This window comes from Pan paniscus, chromosome 1 (genome assembly GCF_029289425.2).
Source record: "Pan paniscus chromosome 1, NHGRI_mPanPan1-v2.0_pri, whole genome shotgun sequence".
Classification (NCBI taxonomy): Eukaryota; Metazoa; Chordata; class Mammalia; order Primates; family Hominidae; genus Pan; species Pan paniscus.
The window spans coordinates 13,064,143-13,072,163 of record NC_073249.2 but is presented as its reverse complement, the minus strand read 5'-3'; the positions used below and the strand labels follow the sequence as shown (position 1 = coordinate 13,072,163).

Below are 8,021 nucleotides of genomic sequence, written 5' to 3'. Positions count from 1 at the left end.
TTTTTTTTTTAACATTCAACTGACTGCCTGGTTTCTCTTTTCTTTGAAAGACTCTTGATGTAAATAAGCCCTTTATCCCTATCTGGCCTCTTTAATTATGTCTTCTCACGTTTGCTTTCTGCTCTCTACCGACTAATTTCTCAGAAATTTGCAAGGGTGAATCACAATGCCTCCAAGCCATGATTCCCAGAATCAGAAAATTGCTTTTTAAATTTGAGGTAGACTAAAACGTTTTTCATCCACGTATAGTATATGATCGAATACACCAGCCTTTGCTTTCTGGACCTCAGCGTTTACATCTGCCAGGTGGATGTTTTCCCAGCGTGCATGATGACTGCTTCTTGTTGAAAGCATCTTGGAAAATCTGAAGCCCTTTCCACCTCAACAGCACAGGCTGGGCTGGTGTGCTGGGCTCATCCCTGTAATTCCAGCTGTTTGGGGGACAAAGGCAGGAGGATTACTTGAGTCCAGGAGTTCAAGACCAGACTGGGCAACACAGTGAGACCCTATCTGTATTAAAAATAAATTAGTCGGGCATGGTGGTACATGGCTGTAATTTCAGCTACTTATGAGGCGGAAAGATTGCTTGAGCCCAGAAGTTCGAAGCTGCAGTGAGCTATGATCATGGCACTGCACTCCAGCCTGGGCAACAGAGTGAGATCCTGTCTCAAAGCAAACAAAAACAGCATGAGGCTGGGTACAGTGGCTCATGCCTGTAATCCCAGCACTTTGGGAAGCCGAGGGGGGGCAGATCACTTGAGGCCAGGAGTTCGAGACCAACCTGGCCAACATGGTAAAACCCTATTTCTACTAAAAAATACAAAAATTAGCCAGGTGTGGTGGCACATGCCTATAATCCCAGCTACTCGGGAGGCTGAGGCATGAGAATCACTTGAGCCTGGGAGGCGGAGGTTGCAGTGAGCCGAGATCATGCCACTGCACTTCAGCCTGGGCAACAGAGTGAGACTCTGTCTCAAAAACAAAAAACAAAACCAAACCAAAACAGCACCAGATACTTGACTGCTAGATTGCACATGAGCAAATGGATTTGGGGCTAGAGATTGCGAAAGAAGCCTAAGCCACCTTCCAAGATGTGAAGTGTTGGGCTGCACACAGGGAAAGTCCAGAGAGGCAGGGTGAAACATCAGAACAAGTGACTTTGACTCCTGTTTTTGTTGAAGCCTCTCTGTGACACACAGTTATCCAGCTTGGAACATCTCTGGGTATAGTTTGGCTCCTTATCTGTGGCCTCTTCGAAAAGTGTCAATCATGAGGGTTGAAACACCCGCCTACATACACACACACTTAGTGAATGAATTGACACAAGCCTCCAGATTCTTTTTTGAGAGTAGAATAGCACTCACTGTCCAATAGAAATATGATGCAGGCCCCAAAGCTGAGCCATATATGCAATTTAAAGTTTTTAGCAGCTTCTTTTTTTTTTTTTTTTTTGAGATGGAGTTTTGCTCTGTCGCCCAAGCTGGAGTGCGGCAGCACGATCTCAGCCGATCTCAGCTCACTGCAATCTCCGCCTCTTGCACCCAAGCGATTCTCGTGCCTGAGCCTCCCAAGTAGCTGGAATGACAAGTGTGCACCACCATGCCCTGCTAATTTTTGTATTTTTAGTAGAGACAGAGTGTTGCCATGTTGGCCAGGCAGGTCTCGAACTCCTGACCTCAGGTAATCACCCCGCCTCGGCTCCCAAAGTGCTGGGATTACAGGCATGAGCCACTGCATCCGGCCATTAGCAGCCTCATTTAAAAAGGTAAAAAGAAATATGACAATAATTATAATAACATAATCAATATTTTAAATGATTGTTGAGGGCCGGGCGCAGTGGCTCACGCCTGTAATCCCAACACTTTGGGAGGCCGAGGCGGGTGGATCACTTGAGGTCGGGAGTTCGAGACCAGCCCGACCAACATGGAGAAACCCCATCTCCCCTAAAAATGCAAAATTAGCTGGGCGTGGTGGTGCATGCCTGTAATCCCAGCTGCTCAGGAGGCTGAGGCAGGAGAATCGCTTGAACCTGGGAGACGGAGGTTGTGGTGAGCCGGGATTGCGCCATTGCACTCCAGCCTGGGCAACAAGAGTGAAAGTCCATTTCAGAAAAAAAAAATTGTTGAAGTATTTTACATTCTTTTGCGCCTACTAAGTCTTCAAAACCCAGTGTGACTTTTACACTGAGGGCGCGTCTCCATTCCAACTAGCCACAGCTGAAGTGGTCAGCAGCCACATGGGGCTGGCGGCCTGCAGGCCGGACAGCACCAGTCCAGGTGTATCCAGCGAGTTGCTGAGGATGGCAGGATGGAAAGGAGGAGTGTGAAATCGTGCCTGGAATGTCCAAGCGGATTTAATCTTATTGGTTAAAGATGTCCACTAGGTGGTGATATATGCAAGGAATGAAAATTTACTATGTGGCTGACATTGTTAATATATGCAATTATTTGTAGATATAATTCAGTATTTCCATCATCCCTGCAAGATGAGTAACAGGATGTTCACTTTGCGGATGAGGAAAATGAACCTTAAGCAACCTAGGCGTCTGGTGAAAGGGTTTCTAGCCAGCAACCGGAGGAGGCAGGAATCATGCCAGGTGTGTCTGGTGCCGGAGCCCAGAGGCTTCCCAGATCCGCACACTTCATGCTCACTCATCTGCCAGCCACACAGAGGTCCTGGATGTCTGGTGGGCGATGAGCAAGTGACAGAGAGTCTGTGTGATGAGGTTGCTCAGGCTGATGTGACAACAGTGAGAAGAGGCGTCTCATCTTATCCCTAACCAGACGGGGTTAGGGATGGCGTCTTGGAGCAGCCAACCGGAGAGATTGACATCGCTGATAAAGAGGCAGATTCACACGACCTCATCTTTGTCAGTGCACAAAATGGCTCCCTACAGCCCACTGGTGACCCGGCTGCAGAAAGCTCTGGGTGTGCGGCAATACCATGTGGCCTCAGTCCTGTGCCAATGGGCCAAGATGGCGATGAGCCACTTTGAGCCCAATGAGTACATCCACTATGACCTGCTAGAGAAGAACATTAACATTGTTTGCAAACGACTGAACTGGCCTCTGACCCTCTTGGAGAAGATCGTGTATGGACACCTGGATGACCCGGCCAGCCAGGAAATCGAGCAGGGCAAGACACCTGTGGCTGTGGCCGGACCGCGTGGCCATGCTGCAGTTCATCAGCAGTGGGCTGCCCAAGGTGGCCATGCCGTCCACCATCCACTGTGACCATCTGAAAGAGGCCCAGCTCGGGGGCGAGAAAGACCTGCGCCAGGCCAAGGACATCAACCAGGAAGTTTATAATTTCCTGGCAACTGCAGGTGCCAAATATGGCGTGGACTTCTGGAGGCTTGGATCTGGAATCATTCATTAGATTATACTGGAAAACTATGCATACCTTAGGGTTCTTCTGATTGGCACTGACTCCCACACCCCCAGTGGTGGCGGCCTGGGGGGAATCTGCATTGGAGTTGGGGGTGCCGATGCTGTGGAGATCATGGCTGGGATCCCCTAGGAGATGAAGTGCCCCAAGGTGATTGGCATGAAGCTAACGGGCTCCCTCTCCGATTGGACCTCACCCTAAGACGTGATCCTGAAGGTGTGGCAGGCATCCTCAAAGTGAAAGGTGGCACAAGTGCAATCGTGGAATATCACAGGCCTGGCGTAGACTCCATCTCCTGTGCTGGCATGGCGACAATCTGCAACATGGGCGCAGAAATTGGGGCCACCACTTCCGTGTTCCTTTACAACCACAGGATGAGGAAGTACCTAAGCAAGACCGGCCGGACAGACATTGCCAATCTAGCTGATGAATTCCAGGATCACTTGGTGCCTGACCCTGGCTGCCATTATGACCAACTAATTGAAATTAACCTCAGTGAGCTGAAGCCGCACATCAATGGGCCCTTCATCCCCGACCAGGCTCACCCTGTGGCAGAAGTGGGCAAGGTGGCAGAGAAGGAAGGATGGCCTCTGGACATCCGAGTAGGTCTGATTGGTACCTGCAACAGTTAAAGCTATGAAGATCCCGGGCGCTCAGCAGCTGTGGCCAAGCAGGCAATGGCCCATGACCTCAAGTGCAAGTCCCACTTCACCATCACTCCAGGCTCCGAGCAGATCCGCGCCACCATTGAGTGGGACAGCTACGCACAGATTTTGAGGAATGTGGGTGGCATCGTCCTGGCCAATGCTTGTGGCCCCTGCATTGGCCGCGGGGACACGAAGGACATCAAGAAGGGGAAGAAGTACACAATCGTCACCTCCTACAACAGGAACTTCACGGGCTGCAATGACGCGAACCCTGAGACCCATGTCTTCGTCACGTCCCCAGAGATTGTCACAGCCCTGGCCATTGTGGGAATCCTCAAGTTCAACCCAGAGACCAACTACCTGATGGGCAAAGATAGGAAGAAGTTCAAGCTAGAGGCTCCGGATGCAGACGACCTTCCCCAAGCGGAGTTTGACCCAGGGCAGGACCCCTACCAGCACCCCCCACAGGACAGCAGTGGCCAGCACGTGGATGTGAGCCCCACTAGCCAGCGCCTGCAGCTCCTGGAGGCTTTTGACAAGTGGGATAGCAAGGACCTGGAGGACCTGCAGATACTCATCAAGGTCAAAGGGAAGTGTACTACTGACCACATCTTGGCTGCTGGCCCCTGGCTCAAGTTTTGTGGGCGCTTGGACAACATCTCCAACAACCTGCTCACTGGTGCCATCAACATTGAAAACAGCCAGGCCAACTCCGTGTGCAGTGCCGTCACCCAGGAGTTTGGCCCCGTCCCTGACACTGCCCGCTACTACAAGAAACATGGCATCAGGTGGGTGGTGATCGGGGACGAGAACTCGAGCCAGGAGCACGCAGTGCTGGAGCCTCCCCACCTCTGGGGCCGGGCCATCATCACCAAGAGCTTTGCCAGGATCCACAAGACCAACCCGAAGAAGCAGGGCCTGCTGCCCCTGACTTTTACTGACCCAGGCGACTACAACAAGGTTCACCCTGTGGACAAGCTGACTATTCAGGGCCTGAAGGACTTCGCCCCTGACAAGCCCCTGAAGTGCATCATCAAGCACCCCAGTGGGACCCAGGAGACCATCCTCCTGAACCACACCTTCAATGAGATGCGGGTCAAGTGGTTCTGTGCCGGCAGTGCCCTCAACAGAATGAAGGAGCTGCAGCAGTGAGGGCAGTGCCTCCCAACACACCCCCAACCTCGCCCCCCAGGGCTGGCGTCATGTTCAAGTTCAGCTCCACGTGCGCCATCAGCAGATCCGATCCATCCAGCCATGGGTTCTGATTCCAAGATGGTGTGACCAGACATGCTTCCTGCTCCCCGCTCAGCCCACAGAGTGACTGTGGTTGGGGGAGGTTCTTAAAACAACTTTTTAGCCCCTGCCTTCCTATTTTTAGTGTTTGGTTCCAATCTTAAGCAGCTCCATGCAACTGTATTTATTTTTATTGACAAGACTCCCATCTAAAGTTTTCCCCCTGCCTGAACATTTTATTGGTGGCTGAAGGATTCTAGAGAACCTGTTGTTCTTGTAAGGAAAACAAGAAGCCAAAAAAAAAAAAAAAATTTAAAAAGGCAGATTCAGCAAGCTGCTGTGGGGAGGTATTAAGGGCAGCTGTTTGGGGGATCGCACATAACACCACATGGCTAGAATAGGGTCCAGGGTCCAGGGTATGCTGTGGGGTGAACGTGTGGGGTGAGAGCAGTAGACATGTCTGCAGTGGGCACAGCACCGAGGGTATTCTACCTCCAGAGCAGTGGGATTTAAGCAGGTGATTGATATGAAGAGTTTTACTACTTAGAGGGCTCCAGACCCCAGATGCAGAGCGTTGAGCAAATGAGGCACCCGGCCCAGGGATGATCCCTGGACTGCCTTTGCAAATTTGAATGACAAGTTTAACCACACGCAGTTACCCTGCAGCGTAGGACCTGTCCTAGCCAACAGAACAGAGCAAGAGTTCTGGAAGGTGTTTGATGTTTGCACCATATGCTGCGGAGTCCCACAAATCTAAACTCAAGCTCTGGCTTTGCCATTCACTAGTACCATAACTTCCGGCAACCCTTAATTTTTGTATCATAAAGTAGGAATAATGCTGGGATCAGTGGGTTGAGCTGCTGTGAGGATTAAATGAAGCATTGCTTGCAAGGTCATGTTACCAAAGCAGTCCCACAGTGGAGTGTTCAGGACCACGAGTGGATGGCGGCACCGGACTCTGAAATTCTCATCCGGTCCCCTCCTGTGTCGCACGTACGTCAGCACGTGGCCGGGTGTGGATACCTGCCCCATGAGCCACGTGTTCATTCAGGAACTATTCCGACCTTACACACCAGGCCCTGGGCAGGGAAAGATGCTGCCTTCATGGAGCTGATAACCTGGTCGGGGAGATAAATGGTAGTTAAATGACACAATGAATATATAAATAGAACCATGACAAGTGTTTCAGAGGGGAACCCTGTGTTCTAATTGGGGAGGTAGAGAAATGCTTGCTTGGTGTGTTAGTTTCCCAGCACTGTCATGACAAAGTACCACAAACTGAGGGGCTTGAAACGACAGGATTTTATTCTCACAGTTCTGGAGGCTGGAAGATCGAGATTGAGGTTAGGCAGGGCCGTGCACCCTCTGGAGGCCCTGGGGGAGGCTCCTTCCCGGCCCTTTCCCAGCATCTGGCATTGCTGGCAGCCCTTGGGATTCCTTGGCTTGTAGATGTATCACTCCAGTCTCTGCCTTTGGTGTCACCTGAAATTCTCCCCTCTATCTCTGTCTGTGTCCAAACATCTCTTTCCTTTATACAAACACCAGTCATTGGATGTAGGCTTCCTACTCCAGCGTGATCTCATCTTAACTTGATTATATCTGCAAAGACCCCATTTCCAAATAAGGTCACTTTCACGGCTACAGCGGGGGGCAGGTTTGGGACTTCAAAATATCTTTTGGGGGAACACAAAAGATATATTGATATATATATTTCCCCTACATCATTTGGGGAAGTGATATTTGAGCCAAGATCTGCAGCTTGAGAAAGTCTTATCCAGTCAAAGAGGTCAGGAAGCAGGTTCTGGGCAGGATGTGGCCTGTGCAAAGGCCCTGGGGCAGGAGGGAGCACAGCACCTACAAGGGACTGAGCAAGGGCAGAGGAAGGGATGGGCTTTGGGTACTGATTATCTTTAGGAGTGAAAGAGTTGCTAGGTATTATTATTGTTGTTTCTATATAAAGGATCACACAGGACAGGTCTCAGTGCCCCGTCCTGATGTGCCGTCCAAGCTGCTCAATCTGTTTTCCTGCTGTATGCCTCACACCCAGTTCTTTTCCTATCACGTATCATTCAGGGCAATGTGCAACCGCAAATATTTCTAAATGGGGAGAACTCAGGCAGATGGCGCAGCATGCCTTCAGCTCAGTGCACAGACTCTGCCCCAGACAACCCACCTGTGTGTCCACATTCCCCACTGACTGAGCACCTCCTGAGGGTGGGGGGCATATCATGTTAATATTTGTACATCCAACATTTCATGAAATGTTATGAACATCAGAGGAGTTTTATAAGTGTTTGCTAAATGTTACTGACTTAGGTAATTTCAGGGTGTGGCCAATTCTAGCCGAAGGGCGTTATTTATCTTGTCACTAACCGTATCCTAGAGAAGTTATTAAGCATCCGTCTAATTCAAAGGAAAATGGGTAGATGGTGGGAGGATTAGAGAGTGGACGCCATGTTGGAATGCAGGGGTAGGGGAAAGCCAGCTTGCTAATCAGAATGTCAGTGAAGGCTGGGAGCTGGGGCTCACGCCTGTCATCCCAGCACTTTGGGAGGCTGAGGCGGGAGGATCAGTTGAAGCCAGGACTAGCCTGGGGGAACACAATGAGACTGTGTCTCTACAAAAAAAAAAAAAAAAATTAAATACATTAACCAGGTGTGGTGGCACATGCCTGTAATCCCAGCACTTTGGGAAGCTAAGGTGGGCAGATTGCTTGAGCCCAGGAGTTCAAGACCAACCTGGGCAATATGACAA

At 50.4% G+C, this 8,021-nt stretch overlaps 1 pseudogene; it reads left to right on the top strand.

The window, feature by feature from the left end:
- The first annotated feature begins 2,882 nt into the window (after positions 1-2,882).
- Positions 2,883-6,300, top strand: LOC100982586 (aconitate hydratase, mitochondrial-like; annotated as a pseudogene).
- Positions 6,301-8,021: the final 1,721 nt, after the last annotated feature.